This window comes from Vicia villosa, linkage group LG3, assembly GCF_029867415.1.
Source record: "Vicia villosa cultivar HV-30 ecotype Madison, WI linkage group LG3, Vvil1.0, whole genome shotgun sequence".
NCBI lineage: Eukaryota > Viridiplantae > Streptophyta > Magnoliopsida > Fabales > Fabaceae > Vicia > Vicia villosa.
Genome location: NC_081182.1, coordinates 214,767,838 through 214,786,949, shown reverse-complemented (window position 1 = coordinate 214,786,949; position 19,112 = coordinate 214,767,838).

Here is a 19,112-nt window from a genome sequence, read left to right as displayed (position 1 = left end):
GAGAATGTAAAGGAATTCTTAAAAATTGCATGTGATAGTCCACGTTTTTGGAGAAGGGAAATAAATTCCAAAAAAATACATAAGATAGACCACGTTTACGGAGAACATGAAGAGATTCCTGAAATTGCTTATGATAGTCCACGTTTTTGGAAAAGGGAAATAAAATCGAGAAATTGCATATGATTGTACACGTTTTTTGATAAGGGAAAGAAATTTTAGAAATTGCATATGATAGTCCACGTTTTTGAAGAAGGGAAAGATATTCCTAAAATTGCATATGATAGTCCATGTTTTTTGAGAAGGGAACAAAATTCGAAAAATTGCATCTGATATACACGTGTTTGGAGAAGGGAAAGAATTCCCTGAAATTGCATATCGTAGTCCACGTTTTTGGAGTGGGACACAAATTCTAGAAATTGCATATGATAGTCCATGTTTTTGGAAAGGGTAAACATTTCTAGAAATTGCATAGGATAGTCCACATTTTTGGAGAGGGGAAAGAAATTCAATAAATTGCATATGATAGTCCACATTTTTGGAGAGGGGGAAGTATTTTCCGAAATTTATATGATAGACCATGTTTTTTAGAGAAGTGAAATAAACTCCAAAAATCGCATATGATAGTCCACATTTTTGGAGAAGGGAACAAAATTCAATAAATTGAATATAATAGTCCACATTTTTTGAGAAGTGATAGAAACTCCAAAAATCTCATATGATAGTCCTCGTAATTTGAGAAAGGAAAGGAATTCTTGAAAATTGCATATGATTGTCCATGTTTATGGAGAAGGGAAATAAATTCCAAAAAATGCATAAGACAGACCACGTTTATGGAGAAGGGAAAGAGATTCTTGAAATTGCTAATGATAGTCAACGTTTTTGGAGAAGGGAAACAAATTCGATAAATTGCATATGATAGTACACGTTTTTGGAGAAGGGAAAAAATTCCAAAAATTGCGTATGATATCCCACGTTTTTAGAGAAGGGAAAGAGATTCCTAAAATTGCATATGATAGTCCACGTTTTTGGAGAAGGGAAATAAATTCCCGAAATTGCATATGATAGTCCATGTTTTTTGGGAAGGGAGAGAAATACCATAAATTGCATATGACAGTCCATGTTTTTGGAGAAGGGAAAGTAATTTTAGAAATTCATATGATAGACCACATTTTTTGGAGAAGGTAAAGAAATTCCTAAAATTGCATATGATAGTCCACATTTTTGGAGAAGGCAAAAAATTCCATAAATTGCATAAGATAGTCCTCATTTTTTGAGAAGAGAAAGGAGTTCTTGAAAATTTCATATGATAGTCCATGTTTATAGAGAAGTGAAAGAAATTCCAAAAATTGCATATGATAGTCCACGTTTTTGGAGCAGGGAAAGAATTTCCTGAAATTGCATATGATAGACCACGTTTTTGGAGAAGAAATTCCTAAAATTGCATGATAGTTTACTTTTTTTTGAGAAGGGAAATAAATTCCAGAAATTGCATATGATAGTCCACTTTATGAAGTAGGGACATAAATTCTAGAAATTGCATATCATAGTCCACATTTTTGGATAGGGTAAAAAAATTCAAGAAATTGCATATGATTGTCCATATTATTTGGAAAAAGGGAAAGATATTCTAGAAAATGCAAATGATAGTCCATGTTTTTGAAGAGGGGAAACTAATTTCAGAAATTCTTACGATAGACCACATTTTTTGAAGAAGGGAACGTGAATTCTTGAAAATTGCATATGATAGTCCATGTTTTTGGAGAGGGGGGAGTAATTACCGAAATTCATATGATAGACCATATTTTTTGGAGAAGGGAACGTGAATTCTTGAAAATTACATATGATAGTCCATGTTTTTGGAGAGGGGGAGTAATTACCAAAATACATATGATAGACCACGTTTTTTGGAGAAGGGAAACAAATTCCATAAATTGCATATGATAGTACACGTTTTTGGAGAAGGGAAAGAAATTCCAAAAATTGCGTATGATAGTCCATGTTTTTGGAGAAGGGAAAGAGATTCCTAAAATTGCATATGATAGTCCACGTTTTTGGAGAAGGGTAATAAATTCCTGAAATTGCATATGATAGTCCATGGTTTTTGGGAAGGGAGAGAAATTCCATAAATTGCATATGACAGTCCATGTTTTTGGAGAAGGGAAAGTAATTTTAGAAATTCATATGATAGACCATATTTTTTGGAGAAGGTAAAGAAATTCCTAAAATTGCATATGATAGTCCACATTTTTGGAGAAGGCAAAAAATTCCATAAATTGCATAAGATAGTACTCATTTTTGGAGAAGAGAAAGGAGTTCTTGAAAATTTCATATGATAGTCCATGTTTATAGAGAAGTGAAAGAAATTCCAAAAATTGCATATGATAGTACACATTTTTGGAGCAAGGAAAGAATTTCCTGAAATTGCATATGATAGTCCACGTTTTTGGAAAAGGGAAATAAAATCGAGAAATTGCATATGATTGTACACGTTTTTTATAAGGGAAAGAAATTTTAGAAATTGCATATGATAGTCCCCGTTTTTGAAGAAGGGAAAGATATTCCTAAAATTGCATATTATAGTCCACGTTTTTTGAGAAGGGAACAAAATTCGAAAAATTGCATCTGATATACACGTGTTTGGAGAAGGGAAAGAATTCCCTGAAATTGCATATCGTAGTCCACGTTTTTGGAGTGGGACACAAATTCTAGAAATTGCATATGATAGTCCATGTTTTTGGAAAGGGTAAACATTTCTAGAAATTGCATAGGATAGTCCACATTTTTGGAGAGGGGAAAGAAATTCAATAAATTGCATATGATAGTCCACATTTTTGGAGAGGGGGAAGTAATTTCCGAAATTTATATGATAGACCATGTTTTTTGGAGAAGTGAAATAAACTCCAAAAATCGCATATGATAGTCCACATTTTTGGAGAAGGGAACAAAATTCAATAAATTGAATATAATAGTCCACATTTTTTGAGAAGTGATAGAAAGTCCAAAAATCTCATATGATAGTCCTCGTAATTTGAGAAAGGAAAGGAATTCTTGAAAATTTCATATGATTGTCCATGTTTATGGAGAAGGGAAATAAATTCCAAAAAATGCATAAGACAGACCACGTTTATGGAGAAGGGAAAGAGATTCTTGAAATTGCAAATGATAGTCAACGTTTTTGGAGAAGGGAAACAAATTCGATAAATTGCATATGATAGTACACGTTTTTGGAGAAGGGAAAAAATTCCAAAAATTGCGTATGATATCCCACGTTTTAGAGAAGGGAAAGAGATTCCTAAAATTGCATATGATAGTCCACGTTTTTGGAGAAGGGAAATAAATTCCCGAAATTGCATATGATAGTCCATGTTTTTTGGGAAGGGAGAGAAATTCCATAAATTGCATATGACAGTCCATGTTTTTGGAGAAGGGAAAGTAATTTTAGTAATTCATATGATAGACCACGTTTTTTGGAGAAGGGAAAGGAATTCCATAAATTGCATATGATAGTCCACGTTTTTGGAGAGGAAAAAGTAATTTCAGAAATTCTTATAATAGACCACGTTCTTTAGAGAAGTGAGTTAAATTCCGGAAATCGCAAATGATGGTCCATTTTTTTGGAGAAGGGAACAAAATTCAATAAATTGAATATAATAGTCAACATTTTTCGTGAAGTGATAGAAAGTCAAAAAATCTCATATGATAGTCCTCGTATTTTGAGAAGGGAAAGGAACTCTTGAAAATTGCATATGATAGTCCACGTTTATGAAGAAGGGAAATAAATTCCAAAAATTGCATAAGACAGACCACGTTTATGGAGAAGGGAAAGAGTTTCTTGAAATTGCTAATGATAGTCAACGTTTTTGGAGAAGGGAAACAAATTCCATAAATTGCATATGATAGTACACGTTTTTGGAGAAGGGAAAGAAATTCCAGAAATTGCGTATGATAGTCCATGTTTTTAGAGAAGGGATAGAGATTCCTAAAATTGCATATGATAGTCCACGTTTTTGGAGAAGGGAAATAAATTCCCGAAATTGCATATGATAGTCCATGTTTTTTGGGAAGGGAGAGAAATTCCATAAATTGCATATGACAGTCCATGTTTTTGGAGAAGGGAAAGTAATTTTAGTAATTCATATGATAGACCACATTTTTTTGAGAAGGTAAAGAAATTCCTAAAATTGCATATGATAGTCCACATTTTTGGAGAAGGCAAAAAATTCCATAAATTGCATAAGATAGTCCTCGTTTTTGGAGAAGAGAAAGGAGTTTATGAAAATTGCATATGATAGTCCATGTTTATAGATAAGTGAAAGAAATTCGAAAATTGCATAGGATAGTCCACATTTTTGGAGCAGGGAAAGAATTTCCTGAAATTGCATATGATAGACCATGTTTTTGGAGAAGAAATTCCTAAAATTGCAAGATAGTTTACATTTTTTGAGAAGGGAAATAAATTCCAGAAAGTGCATATGATAGTCCACTTTTGGAAGTAGGGACATAAATTCTAGAAATTGCATATCATAGTCCACGTTTTTAGAGACGGTAAAAAAATTCAAAAAATTGCATATGATTGTCCATATTATTTAGAAAAAGGGAAAGATATTCTAGAAAATGAAAATGATAGTCCATGTTTTTGACGAGGGGAAAGTAATTTCAGAAATTCTTACGATAGACCACGTTTTTTGGAGAAGGGAACGTGAATTCTTGAAAATTGCATATGATAGTCCATGTTTTTGGAGAGGGGGGAGTAATTACCGAAATTCATATGCTAGTCCACGTTTTTTTGAGAAGGGAAAGGAATTCCAGAAATTGCATATGATAGTCCACATTTTTTGGAGAGGGAAAAGTAATTTCAGAAATTCTTATAATAGACCACGTTTTTTAGAGAAGTGAGATAAATTCCAGAAATCGCATATGATGGTCCATTTTTTTGGAGAAGGGTCCAAATTTTTCGAGAAGAGATACAAATTTCAAAAATCTAATATGATAGTCCTCATATTTTGAGAATGTAAAGGAATTCTTAAAAATTGCATGTGATAGTCCACGTTTTTGGAGAAGGGAAATAAATTCCAAAAAAATACATAAGATAGACCACGTTTACGGAGAACATGAAGAGATTCCTGAAATTGCTTATGATAGTCCACGTTTTTGGAAAAGGGAAATAAAATCGAGAAATTGCATATGATTGTACACGTTTTTTGATAAGGGAAAGAAATTTTAGAAATTGCATATGATAGTCCACGTTTTTGAAGAAGGGAAAGATATTCCTAAAATTGCATATGATAGTCCATGTTTTTTGAGAAGGGAACAAAATTCGAAAAATTGCATCTGATATACACGTGTTTGGAGAAGGGAAAGAATTCCCTGAAATTGCATATCGTAGTCCACGTTTTTGGAGTGGGACACAAATTCTAGAAATTGCATATGATAGTCCATGTTTTTGGAAAGGGTAAACATTTCTAGAAATTGCATAGGATAGTCCACATTTTTGGAGAGGGGAAAGAAATTCAATAAATTGCATATGATAGTCCACATTTTTGGAGAGGGGGAAGTATTTTCCGAAATTTATATGATAGACCATGTTTTTTAGAGAAGTGAAATAAACTCCAAAAATCGCATATGATAGTCCACATTTTTGGAGAAGGGAACAAAATTCAATAAATTGAATATAATAGTCCACATTTTTTGAGAAGTGATAGAAACTCCAAAAATCTCATATGATAGTCCTCGTAATTTGAGAAAGGAAAGGAATTCTTGAAAATTGCATATGATTGTCCATGTTTATGGAGAAGGGAAATAAATTCCAAAAAATGCATAAGACAGACCACGTTTATGGAGAAGGGAAAGAGATTCTTGAAATTGCTAATGATAGTCAACGTTTTTGGAGAAGGGAAACAAATTCGATAAATTGCATATGATAGTACACGTTTTTGGAGAAGGGAAAAAATTCCAAAAATTGCGTATGATATCCCACGTTTTTAGAGAAGGGAAAGAGATTCCTAAAATTGCATATGATAGTCCACGTTTTTGGAGAAGGGAAATAAATTCCCGAAATTGCATATGATAGTCCATGTTTTTTGGGAAGGGAGAGAAATACCATAAATTGCATATGACAGTCCATGTTTTTGGAGAAGGGAAAGTAATTTTAGAAATTCATATGATAGACCACATTTTTTGGAGAAGGTAAAGAAATTCCTAAAATTGCATATGATAGTCCACATTTTTGGAGAAGGCAAAAAATTCCATAAATTGCATAAGATAGTCCTCGTTTTTGGAGAAGAGAAAGGAGTTTATGAAAATTGCATATGATAGTCCATGTTTATAGATAAGTGAAAGAAATTCCAAAATTCCATAGGATAGTCCACGTTTTTGGAGCACGGAAAGAATTTCCTAAAATTGCATATGATAGACCATGTTTTTGGAGAAGAAATTCCTAAAATTGCAAGATAGTTTACATTTTTTGAGAAGGGAAATAAATTCCTGAAATTGCATATGATAGTCCACTTTTGGAAGTAGGGACATAAATTCTAGAAATTGCATATCATAGTCCACGTTTTTAGAGAGGGTAAAAAATTCAAAAAATTGCATATGATTGTCCATATTATTTAGAAAAAGGGAAAGATATTCTAGAAAATGAAAATGATAGTCCATGTTTTTGACGAGGGGAAAGTAATTTCAGAAATTCTTACAATAGACCACGTTTTTTGGAGAAGGGAACGTGAATTCTTGAAAATTGCATATGATAGTCCATGTTTTTCAAGGGGGAGTAAATACCGAAATTCATATGATAGACCACGTTTTTTGGAGAAGGGAAAGGAATTCCATAAATTGCATATGATAGTCCACGTTTTTGGAGAGGGAAAAGTAATTTCAGAAATTCTTATAATAGACCACGTTTTTTAGAGAAGTGAGATAAATTCCAGAAATCGCATATGATGGTCCATTTTTTTGGAGAAGGGAACAAAATTCAATAAATTGAATATAATAATCCACATTTTTCGAGAAGTGATAGAAAGTCCAAAAATATCATATGATAGTCCTCGTATTTTGAGAAGGGAAAGAAATTCTTGAAATTTGCATATGATAGTCCACGTTTATGAAGAAGGATAAGAAATTCCAAAAATTGCATAAGACAGACCACGTTTATGGAGAAGGGAAAGAGTTTCTTGAAATTGCTAATGATAGTCAACATTTTTGGAGAAGGGAAACAAATTCCATAAATTGCATATGATAGTACACGTTTTTGGAGAAGGGAAAGAAATTCCAAAAATTGCGTATGATAGTCCATGTTTTAGGAGAAGGGAAAGAGATTCCTAAAATTGCATATGATAGTCCATGTTTTTGGAGAAGGGAAATAAATTCCTGAAATTGCATATGATAGTCCATGTTTTTTGGGAAGGGAGAGAAATTCCATAAATTGCATATGACAGGTCATGTTTTTGGAGAAGGGAAAGTAATTTTTGAAATTCATATGATAGACCACATATTTTGGAGAAGGTAAAGAAATTCCTAAAATTCATATGATAGTCCACATTTTTGGAAAGGGGGGAGTAATTACCGAAATTCATATGATAGTCCATGTTTTTTGGAGAAGGGAAAGGAATTCCAGAAATTGCATATGATAGTCCACATTTTTTGGAGAGGGAAAAGTAATTTCAGAAATTCTTATAATAGACCACGTTTTTTAGAGAAGTGAGATAAATTCCAGCAATCGCACATGATGGTCCATTTTTTTGGAGAAGGGTCCAAATTTTTTGAGAAGACATACAAATTCCAAAAATCTAATATGATAGTCCTCATATTTTGAGAATGTAAAGGAATTCTTAAAAATTGCATGTGATAGTCCACGCTTTTGGAGAAGGGAAATAAATTCCAAAAAATACATAAGATAGACCACGTTTACGGATAACATGTTGAGATTCCTGAAATTGCTTATGATAGTCCACGTTTTTGGAAACGGGAAATAAAATCGAGAAATTGCATATGATTGTACACGTTTTTTGATAAGGGAAAGAAATTTTAGAAATTGCATATGATAGTCCACGTTTTTGAAGAAGGGAAAGATATTCCTAAAATTGCATATGATAGTCCACGTTTTTTGAGAAGGGAACAAAATTCGAAAAATTGCATCTGATATACACGTGTTTGGAGAAGGGAAAGAATTCCCTGAAATTGCATATCGTAGTCCACGTTTTTGGAGTGGGACACAAATTCTAGAAATTGCATATGATAGTCCATGTTTTTGGAAAGGGTAAACATTTCTAGAAATTGCATAGGATAGTCCACATTTTTGGAGAGGGGAAAGAAATTCAATAAATTGCATATGATAGTCCACATTTTTGGAGAGGGGGAAGTAATTTCCGAAATTTATATGATAGACCATGTTTTTTGGAGAAGTGAAATAAACTCCAAAAATCGCATATGATAGTCCACATTTTTGGAGAAGGGAACAAAATTCAATAAATTGAATATAATAGTCCACATTTTTTGAGAAGTGATAGAAAGTCCAAAAATCTCATATGATAGTCCTCGTAATTTGAGAAAGGAAAGGAATTCTTGAAAATTGCATATGATTGTCCATGTTTATGGAGAAGGGAAATAAATTCCAAAAAATGCATAAGACAGACCATGTTTATGGAGAAGGGAAAGAGATTCTTGAAATTGCTAATGATAGTCAACGTTTTTGGAGAAGAGAAACAAATTCGATAAATTGCATATGATAGTACACGTTTTTGGAGAAGGGAAAATATTCCAAAAATTGCGTATGATATCCCACGTTTTTAGAGATGGGAAAGAGATTCCTAAAATTGCATATGATAGTCCACGTTTTTGGAGAAGGGAAATAAATTCCCGAAATTGCATAAGATAGTCCATGTTTTTTGGGAAGGGAGAGAAATTCCATAAATTGCATATGACAGTCCATGTTTTTGGAGAAGGGAAAGTAATTTTAGTAATTCATATGATAGACCACATTTTTTGGAGAAGGTAAAGAAATTCCTAAAATCGCATATGATAGTCCACATTTTTGGAGAAGGCAAAAAATTCCATAAATTGCATAAGATAGTCCTCGTTTTTGGAGAAGAGAAAGGAGTTTATGAAAATTGCATATGATAGTCCATGTTTATAGATAAGTGAAATAAATTCCAAAATTGCATAGGATAGTCCACGTTTTTGGAGCAGGGAAAGAATTTCCTGAAATTGCATATGATAGACCATGTTTTTGGAGAAGAAATTCCTAAAATTGCAAGATAGTTTACATTTTTTGAGAAGGGAAATAAATTCCAGAAATTGCATATGATAGTCCACTTTTGGAAGTAGGGACATAAATTCTAGAAATTGCATATCATAGTCCACGTTTTTTGAGAGGGTAAAAAAATTCAAAAAATTGCATATGATTGTCCATATTATTTAGAAAAAGGGAAAGATATTCTAGAAAATGAAAATGATAGTCCATGTTTTTGACGAGGGGAAAGTAATTTCAGAAATTCTTACAATAGACCACGTTTTTTGGAGAAGGGAACGTGAATTCTTGAAAATTGCATATGATAGTCCATGTTTTTGGAGGGGGAGTAAATACCGAAATTCATATGATAGACCACGTTTTTTGGAGAAGGGAAAGGAATTCCATAAATTGCATATGATAGTCCACGTTTTTGGAGAGGGAAAAGTAATTTCAAAAATTCTTATAATAGACCACGTTTTTTAGAGAAGTGAGATAAATTCCATAAATCGCATATGATGGTCCATTTTTTTGGAGAAGGGAACAAAATTCAATAAATTGAATATAATAATCCACATTTTTCGAGAAGTGATAGAAAGTCCAAAAATCTCATATGATAGTCCTCGTATTTTGATAAGGGAAAGAAATTCTTGAAATTTGCATATGATAGTCCACGTTTATGAAGAAGGATAAGAAATTCCAAAAATTGCATAAGACAGACCACGTTTATGGAGAAGGGAAAGAGTTTCTTGAAATTGCTAATGATAGTCAACATTTTTGGAGAAGGGAAACAAATTCCATAAATTGCATATGATAGTACACGTTTTTGGAGAAGGGAAAGAAATTCCAAAAATTGCGTATGATAGTCCACGTTTTTGGAGAAGGGAAAGAGATTCCTAAAATTGCATATGATAGTCCATGTTTTTGGAGAAGGGAAATAAATTCCTGAAATTGCATATGATAGTCCATGTTTTTTGGGAAGGGAGAGAAATTCCATAAATTGCATATGACAGGTCATGTTTTTGGAGAAGGGAAAGTAATTTTAGAAATTCATATGATAGACCACATATTTTGGAGAAGGTAAAGAAATTCCTAAAATTGCATATGATAGTCCACATTTTTGGAGAAGGCAAAAAATTCCATAAATTGCATAAGATAGTCCTCATTTTCGGAGAAGAGAAAGGAGTTCTTGAAAATTTCATATGATAATCCATGTTTATAGAGAAGTGAAAGAAATTCTAAAATTGCATATGATAGTACACATTTTTGGAGCAAGGAAAGAATTTCCTGAAATTGCATATGATAGACCACGTTTTTGGAGAAGAAATTCCTAAAATTGCATGATAGTTTACATTTTTTGAGAAGGGAAATAAATTCCTGAAATTGCATATGATAGTCCACTTTTTGAAGTAGGGACATAAATTCTAGAAATTGCATATCATAGTCCACGTTTTTGGAGAGGGTAAAAAAATCAAGAAATTGCATATGATTGTCCATATTATTTGGAAAAAGGGAAAGATATTATTCAAGAAAATGCAAATGATAGTCCATGTTTTTGAAGAGGGGAAAGTAATTTCAGAAATTCTTACGATAGACCACGTTTTTTGGAGAAGGGAACGTGAATTCTTGAAAATTGCATATGATAGTCCATGTTTATGGAGAGGGGGGAGTAATTACCGAAATTCATATGATAGTCCACATTTTTTGGAGAAGGGAAAGGAATTCCAGAAATTGCATATGATAGTCCACATTTTTTGGAGAGGGAAAAGTAATTTCAGAAATTCTTATAATAGACCACGTTTTTTAGAGAAGTGAGATAAATTCCAGAAATCGCACATGATGGTCCATTTTTTTGGAGAAGGGTCCAAATTTTTTGAGAAGACATACAAATTCCAAAAATCTAATATGATAGTCCTCATATTTTGAGAATGTAAAGGAATTCTTAAAAATTGCATGTGATAGTCCACGTTTTTGGAGAAGGGAAATAAATTCCAAAAAATACATAAGATAGACCACGTTTACGGATAACATGTAGAGATTCCTGAAATTGCTTATGATAGTCCACGTTTTTGGAAACGGGAAATAAAATCGAGAAATTGCATATGATTGTACACGTTTTTTGATAAGGGAAAGAAATTTTAGAAATTGCATATGATAGTCCACGTTTTTGAAGAAGGGAAAGATATTCCTAAAATTGCATATGATAGTCCACGTTTTTTGAGAAGGGAACAAAATTCGAAAAATTGCATCTGATATACACGTGTTTGGAGAAGGGAAAGAATTCCCTGAAATTGCATATCGTAGTCCACGTTTTTGGAGTGGGACACAAATTCTAGAAATTGCATATGATAGTCCATGTTTTTGGAAAGGGTAAACATTTCTAGAAATTGCATAGGATAGTCCACATTTTTGGAGAGGGGAAAGAAATTCAATAAATTGCATATGATAGTCCACATTTTTGGAGAGGGGGAAGTAATTTCCGAAATTTATATGATAGACCATGTTTTTTGGAGAAGTGAAATAAACTCCAAAAATCGCATATGATAGTCCACATTTTTGGAGAAGGGAACAAAATTCAATAAATTGAATATAATAGTCCACATTTTTTGAGAAGTGATAGAAAGTCCAAAAATCTCATATGATAGTCCTCGTAATTTGAGAAAGGAAAGGAATTCTTGAAAATTGCATATGATTGTCCATGTTTATGGAGAAGGGAAATAAATTCCAAAAAATGCATAAGACAGCCCACGTTTATGGAGAAGGGAAAGAGATTCTTGAAATTGCTAATGATAGTCAACGTTTTTGGAGAAGGGAAACAAATTCGATAAATTGCATATGATAGTACACGTTTTTGGAGAAGGGAAAAAATTCCAAAAATTGCGTATGATATCCCACGTTTTTAGAGAAGGGAAAGAGATTCCTAAAATTGCATATGATAGTCCACGTTTTTGGAGAAGGGAAATAAATTCCCGAAATTGCATATGATAGTCCATGTTTTTTGGGAAGGGAGAGAAATTCCATAAATTGCATATGACAGTCCATGTTTTTGGAGAAGGGAAAGTAATTTTAGTAATTCATATGATAGACCACATTTTTTGGAGAAGGTAAAGAAATTCCTAAAATTGCATATGATAGTCCACATTTTTGGAGAAGGCAAAAAATTCCATAAATTGCATAAGATAGTCCTCGTTTTTGGAGAAGAGAAAGGAGTTTATGAAAATTGCATATGATAGTCCATGTTTATAGATAAGTGAAAGAAATTCCAAAATTGCATAGGATAGTCCACGTTTTTGGAGCAGGGAAAGAATTTCCTGAAATTGCATATGATAGACCATGTTTTTGGAGAAGAAATTCCCAAAATTGCAAGATAGTTTACATTTTTTGAGAAGGGAAATAAATTCCAGAAATTACATATGATAGTCCACTTTTGGAAGTAGGGACATAAATTCTAAAAATTGCATATCATAGTCCACGTTTTTAGAGAGGGTAAAAAAATTCAAAAAATTGCATATGATTGTCCATATTATTTAGAAAAAGGGAAAGATATTCTAGAAAATGAAAATGATAGTCCATGTTTTTGACGAGGGGAAAGTAATTTCAAAAATTCTTACGATAGACCACGTTTTTTGGAGAAGGGAACGTGAATTCTTGAAAATTGCATATGATAGTCCATGTTTTTGGAGGGGGAGTAAATACCGAAATTCATATGATAGACCATGTTTTTTGGAGAAGGGAAAGGAATTCCATAAATTGCATATGAAAGTCCACGTTTTTGGAGAGGGAAAAGTAATTTCAGAAATTCTTATGATAGACCACGTTTTTTAGAGAAGTGAGATAAATTCCAGAAATCGCATATGATGGTCCATTTTTTTGGAGAAGGGAACAAAATTCAATAAATTGAATATAATAATCCACATTTTTCGAGAAGTGATAGAAAGTCCAAAAATCTCATATGATAGTCCTCGTATTTTGAGAAGGGAAAGAAATTCTTGAAAATTGCATATGATAGTCCACGTTTATGAAGAAGGGAAAGAAATTCCAAAAATTGCATAAGACAGACCACGTTTATGGAGAAGGGAAAGAGTTTCTTGAAATTGCTAATGATAGTCAACATTTTTGGAGAAGGGAAACAAATTCCATAAATTGCATATGATAGTACACGTTTTTGGAGAAGGGAAAGAAATTCCAAAAATTGCGTATGATAATCCACGTTTTTGGAGAAGGGAAAGAGATTCCTAAAATTGCATTTGATAGTCCATGTTTTTGGAGAAGGGAAATAAATTCCTGAAATTGCATATGATAGTCCATGTTTTTTGGGAAGGGAGAGAAATTCCATAAATTGCATATGACAGTCCATGTTTTTGGAGAAGGGAAAGTAATTTTAGAAACTCATATGATAGACCACATATTTTGGAGAAGGTAAAGAAATTCCTAAAATTGCATATGATAGTCCACATTTTTGGAGAAGGCAAAAAATTCCATAAATTGCATAAGATAGTCCTCATTTTTGGAGAAGAGAAAGGAGTTCTTGAAAATTTCATATGATAGTCCATGTTTATAGAGAAGTGAAAGAAATTCAAAAAATTGCATATGATAGTACACATTTTTGGAGCAAGGAAAGAATTTTCTGAAATTGCATATGATAGACCACGTTTTTGGAGAAGAAATTCCTAAAATTGCATGATAGTTTACATTTTTTGAGAAGGGAAATAAATTCCTGAAATTGCATATGATAGTCCACTTTTTGAAGTAGGGACATAAATTCTAGAATTTGCATATCATAGTCCACGTTTTTGGAGAGAGTAAAAAAATCAAGAAATTGCATATGATTGTCCATATTATTTGGAAAAAGGGAAAGATATTATTCTAGAAAATGCAAATGATAGTCCATGTTTTTGAAGAGGGGAAAGTAATTTCAGAAATTCTTACGATAGACCACGTTTTTTGGAGAAGGGAACGTGAATTCTTGAAAATTGCATATGATAGTCCATGTTTTTGGAGAGGGGGGAGTAATTACCGAAATTCATATGATAGTCCACGTTTTTTGGAGAAGGGAAAGGAATTCCAGAAATTGCATATGATAGTCCACATTTTTTGGAGAGGGAAAAGTAATTTCAGAAATTCTTATAATAGACCACGTTTTTTAGAGAAGTGAGATAAATTCCAGAAATCGCATATGATGGTCCATTTTTTTGGAGAAGGGTCCAAATTTTTTGAGAAGAGATACAAATTCCAAAAATCTAATATGATAGTCCTCATATTTTGAGAATGTAAAGGAATTCTTAAAAATTGTATGTGATAGTCCACGTTTTTGGAGAAGGGAAATAAATTCCAAAAAATACATAAGATAGACCACGTTTACGGAGAACATGAAAAGATTCCTGAAATTGCTTATGATAGTCCACGTTTTTGGAAAAGGGAAATAAAATCGAGAAATTGCATATGATTGTACACGTTTTTTGATAAGGGAAAGAAATTTTAGAAATTGCATATGATAGTCCACGTTTTTGAAGAAGGGAAAGATATTCCTAAAATTGCATATGATAGTCCACGTTTTTTGAGAAGGGAACAAAATTCGATAAATTGCATCTGATATACACATGTTTGGAGAAGGGAAAGAATTCCCTGAAATTGTATATCGTAGTCCACGTTTTTGGAGTGGGACACAAATTCTAGAAATTGCATATGATAGTCCATGTTTTTGGAAAGGGTAAACATTTCTAGAAATTGCATAGGATAGTCCACAATTTTGGAGAAGGGAAAGAAATTCCATAAATTGCATATGATAGTCCACATTTTTGGGGAGGGGGAAATAATTTCCAAAATTTATATGATAGACCATGTTTTTTGGAGAAGTGAAATAAACTCCAAAAATCGCATATGATAGTCCACATTAGGGAACAAAATTCAATAAATTGAATATAATAGTCCACATTTTTCGAGAAGTGATAGAAAGTCCAAAAATCTCATATGATAGTCCTCGTATTTTGAGAAGGGAAAGGAATTCTTGAAAATTGCATATGATTGTCCATGTTTATGGAGAAGGGAAATAAATTCCAAAAAATGCATAAGACAGACCACGTTTATGGAGAAGGGAAAGAGATTCTTGAAATTGCTAATGATAGTCAACGTTTTTGGAGAAGGGAAACAAATTCTATAAATTGCATATGATAGTACATGTTTTTGGAGTAGGGAAAGAAATTGCAAAAATTGCGTATGATAGTCCACGTTCTTAGAGAAGGGAAAGAGATTCCTAAAATTGCATATGATAGTCCACATTTTTGGAGAAGGGAAATAAATTCCCGAAATTGCATATGATAGTCCATGTTTTTTGGGAAGGGAGAGAAATTCCATAAATTGCATATGACAGTCCATGTTTTTGGATAAGAGAAAGTAATTTTAGAAATTCATATGATAGACCACATTTTTTGAAGAAGGTAAAGAAATTCCTAAAATTGCATATGATAGTCCACGTTTTTGGAGATGGGAAAAATTCCATAAATTGCATAAGATAGTCCTCATTTTTGGAGAAGAGAAAGGAGTTCTTGAAAATTGCATATGATAGTCCATGTTTATAGATAAGTGAAAGAAATTCCAAAATTGCATAGGATAGTCCACGTTTTTGGAGCAGGGAAAGAATTTCCTGAAATTGCATATGATAGACCACGTTTTTGGAGAAGAAATTTCTAAAATTGCATAATAGTTTACATTTTTTGAGAAGGGAAATAAATTCCAGAAATTGCATATGATAGTCCACTTTTGGAAGTAGGGACATATATTCTAGAAATTGCATATCATAGTCCACGTTTTTAGAGAGGGTAAAAAAAATCAAGAAATTGCATATGATTGTCCATATTATTTAGAAAAAGGGAAAGATATTCTAGAAAATGCAAATGATAGTCCAAGTTTTTGAAGAGGGGAAAGTAATTTCAGAAATTCTTACAATAGACCACGTTTTTTGGAGAAGGGTGTGTGAATTCTTGAAAATTTCATATGATAGTCCATGTTTTTGGAGAGGGGGGGGTAATTACCAAAATTCATATGATAGACCACGTTTTTTAGAGAAGGGAAAGGAATTCCAGAAATAGCATATAATAGTCCACGTTTTTGGAGAGGGAAAAGTAATTTCAGAAATTCTTATAATAGACCACGTTTTTTAGAGAAGTGAGATAAATTCCAGAAATCGCATATGATGGTCCATTTTTTTTTGAGAAGGGAACAAAATTCAATAAATTGCATATAATAGTCCAAATTTATTGAGAAGAGATACAAATTCCAAAAATCTAATATGATAGTCCTTGTATTTTGAGAATGTAAAGGAATTCTTAAAAATTGCATATGATAGTCCACGTTTATGGAGAAGGGAAATAAATTCCAAAAAATACATAAGATAGACCACGTTTATGGAGAAAGGAAAGAGATTCCTGAAATTGCTTATGATAGTCCACGTTTTTGGAAATGGGAAATAAAATCGAGAAATTGCATATGATAGTACACGTTTTTTGAGAAGGGAAATAAATTCAAGAAATTGCATATGATAGTCCACGTTTTTGAAGAAGGGAAAGAAATTCCTAAAATTGCATAAGATAGTCCACGTTTTTTGAGAAGGGAACAAAATTCGATAAATGGCATCTGATATACTGGTGTTTGAAGAAGGGAAAGAATTCCCTGAAATTGCATATCATAGTCCACGTTTTTGGAGAAGCGAAAGTAATTATAGAAATTCATATGATAGACCACGTTTTTTTAGGAGAAGGGAAAGATATTCCTAAAATTGTATATGATAGTCCACGTTTTTTGAGAAGGGAACAAAATTCACTAAATTGCATATAATAGTCCACATTTTTCCAGAAGTGGTAGAAATTACAAAAATCTCATATGATAGTCCTCATATTTTGGGAAGGGAAAGGAATTATTAAAATTTTCATATGATAGTATGCGTTTTTGGAGAAGGGGAAGAAATTATAGAAATTGCATATCATGGTCCATATTTTTGGGGAAGGTAAAAAATTCAAGAAGTTGCATACGATTGTCCACATTATTTGAAAAAGAGAAATAAATTCTAGAAATTGCAAATGATAGTCCACGTTTTTGGAGAGGGGGAAGTAATTTCAGAAATTCATACGATAGACCATGTTTTTTGGATAATGGAACGAAATTCTTGAAAATTGCATATGATAGTCCACGTTTTTGGAGAGAGGAACAAAATTCCATAAATTGCATATGATATACACGTGTTTGGAGAAGGGGAAGAATTCCCTCAAATTGCATATGATAGTTTACGTTTTTGGAGAAGGGAAAGAAATTCTAGAAATTTCATATGATAGTCCACATTTTCGGAGTGGGGACATAAATTATAGAAATTGCATATGATAGTCCATGTTTTTGGAGAGGGTAAACAGTTCTAGAAATTACATATGATAGTCCATATTTTTGGAGAAGGCAAAAAATTCCAGAAATTGCATATGATAGTCCATGTTTTTGGAGAGGGGGAAGTAATTTCTGAAATTTATATGATACACCAAGTTTTTTGGAGAAGTGAAATAAACTCCAAAAATCGCATATGATAGTCCATGTTTTTGGAGAAGGGAACAAAATTCAATATATTGAATATAATAGTCTACATTTTTCTATAAGTGATAGAAATTCCAAAAATCTCATACGATAGTCCTCGTATTTTGAGAAGGGAAAGGAATTCTTGAAAATTGCATATGATAGTCCTCGTTTATGGAGAAGGGGAATAAATTCCAAAAAATGCATAAGATAGACCACGTTTATGGAGAAGGGAAAGAGATTCTTGAAATTGCTAATGATCGTTCACGTTTTTTGAGAAGGGAAATAATTTCCAGAAATTGCTTATGATAGTACACGTTTTTGTAGAAGGGAAAGAAATTCCAAAAAATTTGTATGATAGTCCACGTTTTTGAAGAAGGGAAAAAGATTCCTAAAATTACGTATGATAATTCACGTTTTTGGAGAAGGGAAATAAATTCCAGAAATTGCATATGATAGTCCATGTTTTTGGGGAAGGGAAAGCAATTCCAAAATTTGCATATGATAGTCCACGTTTTTTAGAAGGGAAAGTTATTTAATAAATTCATATGATAGACCATGTTTTTTGGAGAATAGAAAGAAATTCCTAAAATTGCATATGATAGTCCACGTTTTTGGAGATGGGAAAAAATTCCATAAATTGCATATGATAGTCCTCGTTTTTTGAGAAGAGAAGGGATTTCTTGAAAATTACATTTGATAGTCCACGTTTATGGAGAAGTGAAAGAAATTCCAAAAATTGCATATGATACTCCACGACTTTGGAGAAGGGAAAGAATTTCATGAAATTGCATATGATAGTCTACGTTTTTGGAAAAGAGACGTAAATTCTAGAAATCATAGTCCATGTTTTTGAATAAGAGTAGATCAAGTCGACCTACATGGATCAATAATCATGACTATTAAGAAATTATTAAATTCTTTTTAATGAAAGCTCATATATATAAATGTTGAGAAGGTTCCTCCTCTGCTTGATGACATAAGCTGCATTTATAGGCAAAATGTCTTTCTCTAAACTTTAGTTGATCATCTGTGGGGATCTTATGCCTCGTAAGCTTCCATATCAGCAATATTTTAGGAAGAGAATGAGCTTTAAAAAAATGGCATCCTTGAGAGTCAATGAATCGGAGAGAGCTAGAGTCCAAATGATAAAGTCCTCATAAGCAATGTTTTGAAGGATATTTTGATGAATTCGTTGATGGAGGAAGGGAAAAATATTGTGGCAGGTGGTTGGCAGGGTCCAAAACCCTTCAGAAATGAATTATGAGACTTTAGAGTGAGTTGTAATGCCACGGCTACGAAGAAAATCCAGGTTGGTTTCATGAATGAGAGGTGT